Raw genomic sequence first — 16,523 nt, forward strand, 5'->3', positions numbered from 1 at the left:
ATTAATGGTCACTTTCAGTAGACATTATAGAATAGTGATGGTGAACCTATGGCATGTGTGTAGGAAGTGGCATGCAGAGCCTTCTCTCCGCGCATGCCAGCCGTTGCCCGTTGCCCTTCCGTGTTCTGGTGCCTGGTCTTCCAGTTTTTGGTGCGCATATGCATGCGCAGATCAGCTGGTCTTTGCGTGCATGGAAGTGCCAGAAACCGGAAGAGCAGCTCCCTGGCATGCATGCACGCACTGGGAAACTGAGCTTCCTGTTTCTGGCGCATGCGCTGGTCTTCGCACGCACATCTACACCAGAAACTGGAAGACCATGCACGCGCCGTAAACCAGAAGCTCAGCTTCCCGGCGTGCATATGCGAGCCAGGGAACTGCTCTTAGGGTTTCGGGCACTCCCCCGCGCATGCGCACGCGCTCCCATTTCGGCACTTAGTGGCGAAAAGATTTGCCAACACTGCTACAGAAGGAGTATAAATAGTCCTCAGCTCACAACAGTTTGTCTGGTGGCTATTTGCAGTTACAACCGCACTGGAAAAAAGTGACTCACTGCCCCTTTTTCACACTTGCGTTCAGTGCAGCATCCCCATGGTGATGTGATCAAAATCCAGAAGTCGAGAACCACCTGTGCATCGGTGTAAATTCTTAGTCATCCAGGCAAAGTTCTCTGGAAGTTGAGTTGGGCAATTGGACTTTTTAAAAGCACACGATGCAGCTATCATGCAACCTTTCTCCTCTTTATTACTTTGATATAGGAGGAGAAACAGGAAGAGACGGGGGTGGGGGTGGAGTCAAGTGAGTCATCAGCCAAGAATCCTTGGGTTATCACAATCAGTCCAACCCCTCTTGAATTCCATTAGTGCTTCTCTAGCGCCAATTTAGCGCTGACTGTTAGTTGACTGGATTCTTCTGGATAGGCATGAGCAATAAATCAGCTTAACTGACTTATGGCATGCGGAGCCATTTGTCAGGGCATGTGAGGAAGTCCATTGGGCCGTTTTTAGTCCTCCGGAGCCTTCAGGGAGGCCTCTAGAAGGACTCTGAAGGCTCCGGAGGGCTAAAACCGGCCCTACGAGCAAACCAGAAGTCTTATTGCATTCTTTGATAAAGTGCCAAATTAGTGGACCAGAGGAATGCCGTTGATATAATTTACTTGGACTTCAGTAAGGCATTTGATAAAGTAGATCATAACCTATTACTAGATAAAGTAGAAGAATGTGGGTTAGACAGCATCACCACCAGATGGATTCGTAACTGGCTGACCAACCGCACTCAACGTGTAGTCCTCAATAGAACTGCATCTACATGGAGGGAAGTATGCAGTGGAGTACCCCAAGGCTCTGTTTAGGCCCAGTAACTGTGAGAGGGATCTTGGAGTCCTAGTGGACAACCATTTAAATATGAGCCAGCCGTGTGCAGCAGCTTTCAAAAAAGCCAACACAGTTCTAGGCTGCATAAACAGAGGGATAGAATCAAGATCATGCAAAGTGTTAATACCACTTTATAATGCCTTGGTAAGGCCACATTTGGAATTCTGCATTCAGTTTTGGTCACTGCGATGTAAAAAAGGATGTGGAGACTCTAGAAAGAGTGCAGAGAAGAGCAACAAAGACTATTAGAGGAACTGGAGGCTAAAACATATGATAAACGGTTGCAGGAACTGGGTATGTCTAGTTTAATGAAAAGAAGGACTAGGGGAGACATGATCGCAGTCTTCCAATATCTCAGGGGTTGCCACAAAGAAGAGGGAGTCAAACTCTTTTTCAAGGCACCTGAGGGTAGAACAAGAAGCAATGGGTGGAAACTAATCAAGGAGAGAAGCAACCTAGAACTGAGGAGAAATTTCCTGACAGTTAGAACAATTAATTAGTGGAACAGCTTGCCTCCAGAAGTTGTGAATGCTCCAACACTGGAAATCTTTAAGAAGATATTGGATAACCATTTGTCCGAAACGATCTAGGGTTTCCTGCCTAGGCAGGGGGTTGGACTAGAAGACCTCCAAGGTTCCCTCCAACTCTGCTATTGTATTGTATTTCTTCCAACAGCATTTGATAGTTTGATATTTCATTTGATATTTCACGAGAAGAGTCCTCCACTCCTCTGCTCGCAACAGAATACCTTATGCCACCAGAACTTAAAATTTTCGGCAACTTAGACAACTTAGAACTTTGATGTCTTCGATTTAACCAAAGCGCAGTCCATAAAATTATCCACTACAATGTCCTACTTGTCATGGAATACTTCAGCTTCAACAACACATGAGCACACAATAGATGCAAACTTATGGTAAGCTGCTCCAAACTTGATTGCAGAAAATACGACTTCAGCAACAGAGGGGTCAATGCCTGGAATAGCAGTTAGACTTATAGACTTATATACCGCTTCATAGGGCTTTCAGCCCTCTCTAAGCGGTTTACAGAGTCAGCATATTGCCCCCAACAACAATCCGGGTCCTCATTTTACCCACCTCGGAAGGATGGAAGGCTGAGTCAACCTTGAGCCGGTGAGATTTGAACTGCCGAACTGCAGAACTGCAGTCAGCTGAAGTAGCCTGCAGTGCTGCATTTAACCACTGCGCCACCTCGGCTCTCTACCTGACACTGTGGTTTCTTCCCCAAACCCCAAAAACTTTAACTTTAGACTGTCTTCTATCGACCTCACCTCATTCCTAAGAGTATGGGGCGTGCATAAGTGCATCAGCATCCTAATATTCCCTTGTATTCGTATTCATTTCATGTATTCATAATCATGTCTACACTTACATCTGTTATCTAATTCATGCTTGACCAAATAAATAAAATAAAAATAAATAAAGTAAGAATTTTTTGCCGCCAGCCACCCAGTAGCAAAAGCCATCTGGCTATCACAGTGTTTCTCAACCTTGGCAACTTGAAGATGTCCGGACTTCAACTCCCAGAATTCCCCAGCCAGCATTCACTGGCTGGGGAATTCTGGGAATTGAAGTCCAGACATCTTCAAGTTGCCAAGGTTGAGTAACACTGGGCTATCAGTTCACAACAAGACGGATTAGAGGAGAGCTTGTCTTTTCCTCTTAATGGCCCTTGGAGCAAACACGATGCAATCGTGATTTTTTTTTTTTTTTTTTGGCTAAGTTATTCCTTTTTTAAACATTGCGTTCTCTTCTGCCATATCCTCTTCTCACCCCAGGGATCTGGGTATTTCTTTCTTCTGAAATCCCGGAAAGAGGCGAAAAAGGAAAGAAACCACACGAGGAACAAAGGAAGAGAACAATGAAAACTTTTCAGCTGTGTTTGTAAGAGCCCAGTTCACAGGAATTCAGGGGGAGGCCGTCAACCCACAACCCACCCTGCAAAAGGATAAACACACAACCAAGGGAGCTGGTGGCTTTTGAAATAAGAGCATCGCTACGCATTCCTGACCAGGGGTAGGTTGTTGCTGGCATTACTGCCGGTTCGGCGTGCAATATTTTTTTGCACGCGTAGGCTCGCTTTGCTCACGCACATGCCAAGCGCACGCTCTGCGTGTGTGTGCATTTATACCTACAAAAGTCTGTACATGCGCACATCAGAAAAGGGGAAAATACATTTTAGCAATGAATATTGTTCTGCGTATGCGCAGAACTGAAAATCAAGCTGGTGCCGCCACCGATAGAACCGGTTCCGGGGCGTGGCAGGCTGAGTTACTACCTACTCGGCCGAACCGGTCCAAACCGCTAGGAACCCACCTCTGTTCCTGACCAACCAGCGCCTCTCACTCACTTCTGTTTGTGAGTTTTTCTTCTTCTCAATGGAAGTAGTTCTCGACTCATGGCCACCACTGGGCTCAACATTTCCATTGCTAAGCAAGACGGTTGTTAAGTGAGCTTTGCCCCGTTTTACAACCTTCCTTGCTGCAGGGCTTAAGCGAATGACTGCAGTTGTTAAGTTAGTATGACGGTTGTTAAGTGAATCTGGTTTCCCCATTGCGTGTCAGAAGGTCGCAAGAGGGGATCACATGACTTCGGGACACGGCAATGGTCATAAACACAGCCCAGCTGCCAAGCATCTGAATATTGGTCATATGACCAGGGGTGGGCTGCTATAGGTTTGCCTGGGTTCGGGAGAACTTGTAGCTAACATTATGGCCGGTTCGGAGAACCTCCAAATCCCACCTCTGGCTGGCCGCACCCCTCCCAGGAGTCACCATGTGGCCTGTTTTGGATGCAAGATAAGTACAGGGCCCATGCGGAGGCTTGGGGAGGGGTAAAAACGGGCCTCTGGAAGCCAAAAATGGGCCTGTTTCCAGCCTCCGGAGGGCTTCCGGAGAGGCAGTTTTCGCCCTCCCAGAGGCTCAAGGAAAGCCTCCGGAGCCTGGGAAAGGCATGGTGCAGGAGGCCAACTAGGCCACGCCCATCCAGCAAACAGGTAGAGAACCTGTTGCTGAAATTTTTGAAGCCCACCTCCCGGCTTCAAAAGTCATAAGTGTGAAATGCTGCAAAAGTCATAAGTGTGAAACACAGTCATCAATCACTTTTTTCAGTGCCAGGGTAACTGAATGGTCACTAAATGAATGGTTGTAAGTCGAGGACTACCTGGCAAGTATGAAAAATAGGAGGACAGAGAGTGGGCATCTGTTTTTACTGGAAGGAAATGTCCTAGAAGAAGAATCTTGGTAGGCCGCAGTGCAAAAAAAAATATCAGAAGAAATGGTAGCACTTTCCAACTAACAAAAAACATGTGCCTTCTAATAAAAACATGCTACCAGATTCTTTCTGATTTGTTGGAAGGGCAGAAGCCTTGGAGATTTGTCTTTGCAAACTCAGACTCCTTATAGGACGAGCAGTTGGAACAGGCAGCAGAATGATCATCTCTACGTCGATCTTCGCTGTAACATGGGCTATGTTGTTGTTACACATATAGTTATTATAATGCAGTTATCCCCAACATCTGATAGATAGATAGATAGATAGATAGATAGATAGACTAGATGATAGATGATAGATAGATAAGATGATAGATGATAGATAGATAGATAGATAGGTAGGTAGGTAGGTAGGTAGATAGATAGATAGATAGATAGATAGATAGATAGATAGATAGATAGAGTAGATGATAGATGATAGATGATAGATGATAGATGATAGATAGATGATAGATGATAGATAGATGATAGATAGATAAGATGATAGATGATAGATAGATGATAGATAGATAGATAGATAGATAGATAGATAGACTAGATGATAGATGATAGATAGATAAGATGATAGATGATAGATAGATGATAGATAGATAGATAGATAGATAGAGATAGATAGATAGAGTAGATGATAGATGATAGATAGATGATAGATAGATGATAGATAGATAGATAGATAGATGATAGATAGATAGATAGATAGATAGATAGATAGATAGATAGATAGATAGATAGATGATAGATAGATAGAGTAGATGATAGATGATAGATAGATGATAGATAATAGATAGATAGATAGATAGATAGATAGATAGATAGATAGATAGATAGATGATAGATAGATAGAGTAGATGATAGATGATAGATAGATGATAGATAATAGATAGATAGATAGATAGATAGATAGATAGACTAGATGATAGATGATAGATAGATAAGATGATAGATGATAGATAGATAGATGATAGATAGATAGATAGATAGATAGATAGATAGATAGATAGGTAGGTAGGTAGGTAGGTAGGTAGGTAGGTAGGTAGGTAGGTAGGTAGGTAGATAGATAGATAGATAGATAGATAGATAGATAGATAGATAGATAGATAGATAGAGTAGATGATAGATGATAGATGATAGATAGATAAGATGATAGATGATAGATAGATGATAGATAGATAGATAGATAGATAGATAGATAGATAGAGTAGATGATAGATGATAGATGATAGATAGATAAGATGATAGATGATAGATAGATGATAGATAGATAGATAGATAGAGATAGATAGATAGAGTAGATGATAGATGATAGATAGATGATAGATAGATGATAGATAGATAGATAGATAGATAGATGATAGATAGATAGATAGATAGATAGATAGATAGATAGATAGAGATAGATAGATGATAGATAGATAGAGTAGATGATAGATGATAGATAGATGATAGATAATAGATAGATAGATAGATAGATAGATAGATAGATAGATAGATAGATAGAGTAGATGATAGATGATAGATGATAGATGATAGATGATAGATGATAGATGATAGATGATAGATGATAGATGATAGATGATAGATGATAGATGATAGATGATAGATGATAGATGATAGATGATAGATGATAGATGATAAATAGATAGATAGATATAGATGATAGATGATAGATGATAGATGATAGATGATAGATAGATAAGATGATAGATGATAGATGATAGATAGATGATAGATAGATGATAGATAGATAGATAGATAAGATAGAGTAGATGATAGATGTTAGATGATAGATAGATGATAGATAGATAGATAGATAGATAGATAGATAGATAGATAGATAGATAGATAGATAGATAGATAGATAGGATAGGCTGGCCGACAGAGAGAGTCGATAGATAGATAGATAGATAGATAGATAGATAGATAGATGATAGATAGATAGATAGATGTAGATGTAGATAGAAATAGAGAGAGGAGAAAGAGAGAGAGAGAAGAGAGAGAGGTGAGGGAGAGAGAGAGAGAGAAGAAACAGATAGACTTCCTTTATTGTCACTTTGAATGTACACTAATCGGCATACATTAAAATAAAATTTCATTGCTCAACCAAACTCAAAGCACAGCCTAGAGAGTTGCCCCTGTATGGCCCCATGGGAGTCTGACAACCAATCAGAATACAAGATCAAGATCAAAGCCCAGAGAGGGCATAAAACCAGGGACTTTCAACATCTCTCTCTTTTTCTTCTTCACCCAACATCTGGAAGCATGAGATCACCTTTTCTGTTCAGGAGCTCAAGCCCTGTGATCTTGTCCACCATTAAACCATCTTTCCAAGCAGCCTCCATGTTTCCAGTGTCTTCCCCCACACTTGGACCTGAACTATCTTTCATCTGTCTATCATCTATCTATCATCTATGATCTATCATCTATCATCTACTCTATCTATCTATCTATCTATCTATCTATCTATCTATCTATCTATCTATCTATCTATCTATCTATCATTTATCCATCATCTATCATCTATCATCTATCTATCTATCTATCTATCTATCTATCTATCTATCTATCTATCTATCTATCTATCTATCTATCATCCATCTATCATCTATCATCTATCATCTATCATCTATCATCTATCATCTATCATCTACTCTATCTATCTATCTATCTATCTATCTATCTATCTATCTATCTATCTATCTATCTATCTATCTATCATTTATCTATCATCTATCATCTTATCTATCTATCACCTGACTAGAATAGAATAAAGAAAGGAATAGATAGAATTAGACTAGAATTAGAATTAGAATTAGAATGGAATAGAATATAGCAATAGAATGGAATGGAATGGAATTCTTTATTGGCCAGGTGTGATTGGACACACAAGGAATTTGTCTTTGGTGCTTATGCTCTCAGTGTACGTAAAAAGACAAGATACATTCGTCAAAAACCATAATGTACAACACTTCATGATAGTCATAGGATACAAATAAGCAATCAGGAAACAATCAATATCAATATAAATTGTAAGGATACAAGCAGAAAAGTTACAGTCCTGCAGTCATAAGTGGGAGGAGATGGGTGATAGGAACGATGAGAAGACTAATAGTAATAGTAATGCAGCCTTAGTGAATAGTTTGACAGTGTTGTGGGAATTAGTTGTTTAGCAGAGTGGTGGTGTTTGGGAGAAAACTGTCCTTGTCTCTAGTTGTTCTGGTGTGCAGTGCTCTATAGTGTATATTTTGAGGGTAGGAGTTGAAACAATTTATGTCCAGGATTTCAAGGGGTCTGTAGATATTTTCACAGCCCTCTTTTTGACTCGTGCAGTGCACAGGTCCTCAATGGAAGGCAGGTTGGTAGTCATTTTTATTTCTGCAGTTCTGATTACCCTCTGCAATCTGTATCTGTAGTCTGAATTCTAGTTATGGGCCAGCCATTTTCTCCTAATCCAGTCCAGCTCACAGCGTTAAGTTGTAGGGAAAATAGGAGGAGGAAGGAGCATGAGATATGTTCGCTGCCTTGAATTATTTGAAATAATAGTAATGACAGGAAATAAATGAATAAATGATGGAGAATTTGTTCCTGCTATTGCCAGAGCTGATTACAACCATTGCCATCTTGGGTCCATATTAAGGGGTTGAGCTGTCTTTGACCCACAGATCACTTTATTCGCATTCCTGAGTGACACATCTCTTTGGCCACTCTTAGACAAGGGACTTGCCAACAAAGTTGGTGCAATGCTAAAAATATTTCCAACCACCAATCTTCCCCCATCTCTGCCTCTTCCGAGGTCGTTCATCCCCTCTGGGAGGGAAAAATCCCAAATCTCCTTAATCCCCCAGAATTCCTTCCCCCTGCTCCACAAGTGAATAATTATTTTCCCCAAAATTGGATGAGCTTTCCCTAAATTAAATTTAACCATCCGTGAAGTGTCAGGGGAAGTGGTTACATTTTGGCAGTGAATGTCTTCATTTTTTTGCAGCCTGGCTGCCAAGAGACTTAAGTGTATCAGTTCTGGGAAAGAGGCTGTGTGTTTCCAACAAAATATTCCCAGCTCCTTTTTTATATTGCAATTCTGGAATATCTGTTACTATCAAAGGCAGATTAATGGAATATTCCCAACTAGATCAACTCTCAGTGGCCATATTTGGACAGAAATCTCATGTCTGCATTCTAGACTTCTAGGCTGTACGTATACATAGTTAAAGAGGCATCTATCTGTAACAATATCAAAATAAAGGATACCTATGTCTTAAGAACATAGTGGCTCAGTGGCTAAGATGCTGAGCTTGTCGATCAGAAAGATCGGCAGTTCAGCAGTTCAAATCCCTAGCGCCGCATAGCGGAGTGAGCCTCTGTTACTTGTCCCAGCTTCTGCCAACCTAGCAGTTCGAAAGCAGGTAAAAATGCAAGTATAAAATTTGGATTTGATGTCAATGGAGGATTTTATAAACAAGTAAATGAAATGCTAGCATGTGGTTATGGACTAAATCTTTGGCATAGTTAAGGATGAAGGATGTTTAAACAACCGTAGTCAACTAAAAGTGGAGGTATGATGATGTTAATATGGTAAACATTTGAGTTAAGATATTTGAATTAATATGAATTAATGGAAGAGATGCACAAAAACTTCTTGTAACCAGCTGATATACCTTTTTATAACATATACTTGTTGTTTTTTTGTTTCTGTTTTTTTTTCTCCGTCTTGTTTTTTGTTCTTTTTTGTTTTGATTTTTTTTCCCCCCACTGCTGTGGGCATGTGTTGTTTATGTAACAAAAATAAAAAATAAAAAAAAATTATTTTAAAAAAATGCAAGTAGAAAAAATAGGGACCACCTTTGGTGGGAAAGTAACAGCGTACCATGCGCCTTTGGTGTTTAGTCATGCCGGCCACATGACCATAGAGACGTCTTTGGCTTTGAAATGGAGATGAGCACCATGCCCTAGAATCGGGAATGACTAGCACATATGTGCGAGGGGAACCTGTACCTTTATGTCCTAAGAACTGCATTGGCATTTTTAGATAGCAAAAATCTGGGCAATCAACAGAGGGGCATAAAAAGAATAGATTGGTGAGTCATACTTTGCAAGATTTATTATGGCCCCTTTGTTAAACTTACACCTTTTTTTTTTAAATTTTTGGAAGAAATCTTCAAACAACAGATGGCTCAAATCAGAACAGCTTTTATTTAACGGTACTATATACAGCTTCCCCGAATTAGATTTTTTTTAAAAGAACTCTTTTTTTTTTTTTTTTTACTTTTCAGGAGCTTGGAGGTTTAAAATGTCTTAAATAATTGTCTTAAATTTTGCAAAAAAAATATGAAAGCACACATTTCATTTCTTACAAACTCTAATCTTCCCGCAAGAGGGCCCATTTTACTGTAAGCCCTGCCTTCACCCTATTTTGCAATGTTGTCTTCAATTTATTGCGCAAAATTCAGATCACAAATCCTGACACAACACAACCCTGATGTGGCCCTCAATGAAATAGAGATTGACACCCCTGATCTATGGTATATGTTGTGGCCCAGCAGGAGCCGTTGAAGCTGCCACCAGACTCCGACAGCGAGGGCCCCTATGAGTCGGCTCTGGAAGATGTGGAGGACCCTGGACAGGGTTCTGACTCTGAGCAGGGCGCAGAGAGGCTGGTTGGCCACCAGGAGGCGCCTGAGGCCTGGAGCAGCGGTGAGAGCCAAAGGGAGCATGCTCTCGAAGTCAAGCCTTGGAGTAGTGGGGAGGAGACAAGGGAGTGTGATCCTGACGTCATGCATTGGAGCAGTGGGAAGGAGACAAGGGAGTTGGTCCTGGATGCCCGGCAACGGAGGGCTAATAGGCGTAAAGAACAGTTATGCAGTTACAGGAGATAATTGAACTCAGCTGGTGGTAATTAGGCTCCTCTCAAGACTAACAGTGGGGATGGGCAGGAAGCTACAGGCAACTATTCTGTCTTTTAAAACATGTTTCTTTCTTTTCACATCCAGAGAAATATTCTGCCTTTTCAATATTTCCTAGGATATTTCATTTTTCTGGGAGAGGGCTGGATGATAACTTCCCACAGAGAGAAGCATTAAAATGTGTGCATTCCTTTGGAAAATAAAATACGGTCTTCCAATTTTTTTCCTCTTTTTTAAGATGTTGTCCAGGTTATCTTTTTTTAACTCTATAATTTAACTCTGTATTATGATCTACGGAAGTATCTTTCTAGATTCTGGAATTGCCTGAATCCTACATTCCCACCCCTACCCCTTGATCAAGATTGGGATACATTTGACGGGTCAGTCTTCCTACCAGATATATTAAAGAAAATAATCAAATTGCAGTCAAACCATCAGCAAAAAATTTTCAGTCTCCTAGGGTGCAGTTAATCTGACTCTGGAGATTTTGCACGTAACTGTATTATATTGCAATATTTATTTTGGCCATTCAAAAGAATAATCACGGGAATTTCCAAAGCAAAACATCTAAAACCCATTTGCTAGGCTTTAGTTCAGTAGGGAAAAAGAACATTCTTACATAAGCAACAAAATCTTCCAAAGGTCTGAGATAATTGTGAAGAATGTGATTAAGCTTCCTATTTTCCTCTTTTCCCATTCTATAGCCCTGTAATCCCTGTAATCCCTTATGCTGAGCATTTACTGACAGATGCCCTTCCTGATACCTATGTGGAGTTCACAGCAGATCAGAGGTGGGTTCCTACCAGTTCGCACCTATTCGGTAGAACCAGTTCGTCAAATCTACCGAACCGGTTAGGAGAGGTTCCACCAGTGGACCTGGAAAGCAGGCTACACTTACAGAAGAGGTTCCAAAATTTTTTGAAACCCACCCCTGGTCCTTGGATATGATTATTCTACACTATCATGCTCATATTTATAGAACTCAGGGCCTCTGTGAAAGGTAGGGATGACTACTGCATTTGTGGTGCAATCAGAACATTGTGTGTGTTGAAGTTGTTTTAACGCAGACCAAAAATGCCTTTTAAAAAACAAGTTTACATCATATTCTTATGCATGCCAGTGCTGTGTGTGGGGTAATTTAAGGTGGTTCTGACGAACATCATCATTGAACTAAACATCTTGCAGAAACTTTTGTCAAAATCTAAAAGTTATAATGGGAACTTGAGGAACCCCAAGAAAAGGAAGGAAACTGTAACGCTGCAGAGTGTTTAACTTTATTGAAGTGAGAAATGCTGTTCCTTGTTTGCTAAGGAAAAATCAACAGATAACACGGTTTCAGTGTCACGGGGGAAAAGGCAGAGGCATCTTTAAATATTTGCAATCTGTTCTTTTCCACAAGATGGTGTAAGAGGGAAAAAGTAAAAAAAAGAGAATCCCAGTTAACCATTCCATATTTAGTGAGGTCTTTTGCCTCAGGAACAGGAAGAAAGAATTAATTTCTTAACCTAATTTAGCACCAGAGCCACACGGCGCTCAGAAGGAGCAATAAACACCTGGATTAGGGTGTCAAATTATTTACACAACACACACTGACACCCTTTCTAACCCGGTTAAGCGTGCTGTGTGAGAAAGGCCAAGATGTTTGCACTTAAATCTGCTGAATCAATGATTATTCTGAGGCCAAAAGAAAGAGAAGCAACATCAATGTGTCCAAGACGTCATTAGATAAAAGGGCAAGATTAAAATCTTCCTCCTTTTCTTTCCTTTCCCCTCCTCTCCTCTCTCCTCCTCTTCCCTCCTTTCCTTTCTTTTCCTTTCCTTTCCCTTTCCCTTCCTTCCTTCTTCCCTCCCTCCCTCTTTCTTTCTTTCTTTCTTTCTTTTCCTCTCTTTATCTGTACCTAGATGCTTAGGTATCTACCTACCTATTTACCTATCTATCTCTATCTGCCTATCATTTATCTATGTCTGTCTGTCTGTCTGTCTGTCTGTCTGTCTGTCTATCTATCTATCTATCTCTATCTATCTATCTATCTATCTATCTATCTATCTATCTATCTATCTACAGTATCTATCTATCTATCTATCTATCTATCTATCTATCTATCTATCTCTCTCTATCTATCTATCTATCATCTATCTATCTATCTACAGTATCTCTCTCTCTATCATCTATCTATCTATCTATCTATCTATCTATCTATCTATCTATCTATCTATCTATCATCTATCTATCTATCTATCTATCTATCTATCTATCTATCTACCTACAGTATCTCTCTATCATCTATCTATCTATCTATCTATCTATCTATCTATCTATCTATCTATCTATCTATCTATCTACTCTACCTACCTACCTACCTACCTACCTACCTATCTATCTTATCTATCTATCCATCCATCCATTCATCCATCTATCTCTCCCCAAGATTTGGCCTTCAGTGTTTTTTTGAATCTTCAGTCACTTTTTTATCAAACATCCCATCACTTTTTTTAATGAAACATCCCTGGTCCAATAAAAATCAGGGATGAGCAACTCATTAGTAGTGGATTTAGTAAAAAAAAAAAAAATCCACTAAAATATTTTAGATGTGTCCTAATGTGAACAATGACGAACATCAGATATCAACGGGGCATCATTTATATGATGCAATCAACATTTCGCTAACTCATTAAATATACTAATATATTATGTGCCCCAATAATCCTACCTGAATACCACAAAAACAACAATGTTGGTATTAACCAGGTCTTCGGGAAAAGGCCACTCCAAGGCCAAAGTGCATGTACAGAGAATGGTTTTCCTCTCATCACCACATCCCCAACTATGGGGCTTTGAAAAGAATGTCCTACCCTAAGTCTTAAAAGTTGAAGTCCTTTAAGAAGTACTCAATTTTCTTAAGCATTATTACTAGAAGCTTGGGATCCAACTGTAGTAAGCTAAGGGCCAGTTGTGCTATTGAGACCAGTATGTAAGAGAAGGAGTGGCAGAACTTGGGTAATGAAGTGTAGGAAGTTAGAACCCACCCCTCTCCTGGAAGAATGAAATATCCTGGGAAATATTGAAAAGGCAGAATATTACATTTCCCTGGATCAGAAATGGAGAAACATGTTTTTAGGCAGGAAGCGGACTCACTCTTAATAGCCCCCATCTTTGTCAATGGCCATTAAAAAAGCCTGGGTCTGCAAGGTTAACAATGAATAGAAGCATACTTTCTGGGGGAAACAATGCTAATGTTAACTGAATATATATTGTAGAAGGAAAATGAGGCCTTTAGTTACATTAGAGGAAATATCTGAGATGGTAAATATTATTTGAAGATGTAGATGTTAAAACAATCGTAACCAAACGACATGCTGCATGTGATGATGGGGTTTTTTTGGTTTTTTTTCCTCCCCACCCTTTTTGGACCTTTTTTTTGTCCTTTTTGGCCTCCCCCTCCTCCCCCCACCCCTTTTTTTCTTGTTTTTTGTTTTTTTGTTTTTTAAAACCCTAGCTTATTGTGGTGTTTATTAAATATACAACAGAGAGATACGGGATGTACAAAACTTAGTAGGGAGGCACCTGTGATCAAACGACATATTGTATGTGAAGATGGGTTTCCCCTCCCCCCTTTTTTTCCCCATCTTATCCCTTTCCCATTGTTGTCTGTGTAATAAAAAATAAAAAAAATAAAAAAAAGCCTGGGTCAGTCTATTCTACATAACAAAGATCTCCCTCACCAGTTCTAGGCTGATGGGATGAAGGCATGATAGTGTTAGCCCTTTACCCATCTCACCACAGGGCATCTGGGAAGAAAGAAGCAATGCTCAACCAAACTTGGACTCAAAACAGTCTAGAAGAGTTGCCCCTGCTTGGCCCCCATGGGAGTCAGAACACATTTCTTACACAGGAACAGGAAACAGAGAGTATAAAAAACCCAGGAACTCTCAGCATGCTCTTTTCCCTCTTTTCTTCTTCACCCAACATCTGGAATCATGTGCTCACCTTTTCTGTTCAGGAACTCAAGCCATGCCTGTAATGTTCGGTCCCAGCTGTAGCTCCTTGTCATTTTCAAGGGAAGACCTCCATGAAATCTCTATGGAGATTCTCAGCCATCCAGGTCAAGGTGCTTTTTTTCAAGAGGCAACTGGAATTCCTGGGTTTTCTTTGAAGACGTTTCTCTAATCATCCAAGGAGCTTCTTCAGGTTCAGAGCCGAAGAAGCTTCTCAGATGAGAAGCGAAACGTCTTCCAAGAAAAACCAGGAACTCCAGTTGCCTCTTGAAAAAAAGCACCTCTGGGATCTCCATGAAAGGTGTTGCAATAACCTTATCAGGGAGATAACAAAGTTAAAACTACCTGGACCAAACCTCTAGCACAAGCTTTATAAATCACGCGATGGAGACCAAGGGGTTGTGGCCAGCCAGCAGCCAGCAGAGCTGACAGCAGAGTCGGACAGTGAGGAGGCTGGGGAGGAGCATGAGCCAGTCCTGGAGGCTGGGGAAGGCTCGGACAAGGGCTCTGCATCGGTGGCAGAGACGGGGCTGAGGCCGCCTGGCAGTGATCAGTTGCCTTCACAACTAGACAGCAGTGAGGCAGAAGAACAGCTGGAGCCTGTTCCCAGTGTGCGCATGCGCAGAGCTGCCAGAAGAAAAGAACAACTCAGAAATCAGGGTCGACTTGGGAGTAAAGTCACAGGTGGAAGGTGATTGGCCCCTCCCAGAGGAAATAAAAGAGGAGCGAAAGGGGAGTGGGCTTTTGCAGGAAACAATTCGTTCGTTAAGTCATTAGATTCGTTTCAGGAGTGTGAAGATCTGTCCGTGAATCTCCGAGACTCTGTGCCAAGTCTTTCTTTGCACAGCACTGCATTTGGAAAATATTTACATGGCAGCTTTCCAAGACAGATAAGGTCTGTAGTCATAAATATTCCTTTGAAAGACTGTTTGCCAAAGCCTTTGCTGAATGTAAATGAGAGGAATTCACATTCATTTAATAAAAGGGGTTTTCTCGGGACCAGGACTCTGCCTCGTGTTTTTGGGGAAAGCCTAGGCCAGAACCCAAGGCTTCATAAATTTTCTTTAAGACACAGTGACTCGGACAACGATGGAACTGAAATTCGAATATTGAGATTTGATAAATAGGAATCAAAATAGCTCCTGAATATGGAGTAGCTCAGATGTACTTTCTCTCCTTACTTCGACCAGTTGGAATATGAAATAGGTAATCCAAACATTTAACATGAAGCTTTATTTGATTTTTAAGACATCATTCAGCTGTGTACATTAGAAATGACAATCTCTATATCACAAAATGACAATAAAATCAATAATTTAAACATACTCATTTTAATTTTTGGCCCATAAAGCATATATATGTTAATATAAATACCTGCTTTTTAAAAAAATAAATGAACTGCATATTCAACAAGGATACAAAGCAAAATGAGAGGGGGGGGGAAAGGAAAAATAAAGCAGAGGAGCATTAATCTTGCAACAAGGGGAATCTCTCTATGTCTTGCTTTAATCATTAGCGATTCCAAGTCGTTTAGAAATGCTTCTTGTTTCAACGTGGACACAGACCACAAATTAAAACAAAAACCCCACATATATGAGCACTGAAGACTGGCACTGGAAATATCTCCAAGAAGGAATTGCGAAACCCAACAAGATGTTTCTGCTAACCCCCTTATCACAAGAGGACAGCAATCAAGGAATCTCCTTTCTTTACATAATAGCAGTTAGCAATAGCAGTTAGACTTATATACCGCTTCATAGGGCTTTCAGCCCTCTCTAAGCGGTTTACAGAGTCAGCATATTGCCCCCACAGTCTGGGTCCTCATTTCACCCACCTCGGAAGGATGGAAGGCTGAGTCAACCTTGAGCCGGTGAGATTTGAACCGCTGAACTGCAGATAACAGTCAGCTGAAGTGGCTGCAGTACTGCACTCTAACCACTGCGCCACCTCGGCTCTTTTAATAATCAT

The sequence above is a fragment of the Thamnophis sirtalis genome, unplaced genomic scaffold, assembly GCF_051295495.1.
Source record: "Thamnophis sirtalis isolate CommonGarterSnake01/CBP01778 unplaced genomic scaffold, rThaSir2_p1.2 scaffold_10, whole genome shotgun sequence".
Lineage (NCBI taxonomy): Eukaryota > Metazoa > Chordata > Lepidosauria > Squamata > Natricidae > Thamnophis > Thamnophis sirtalis.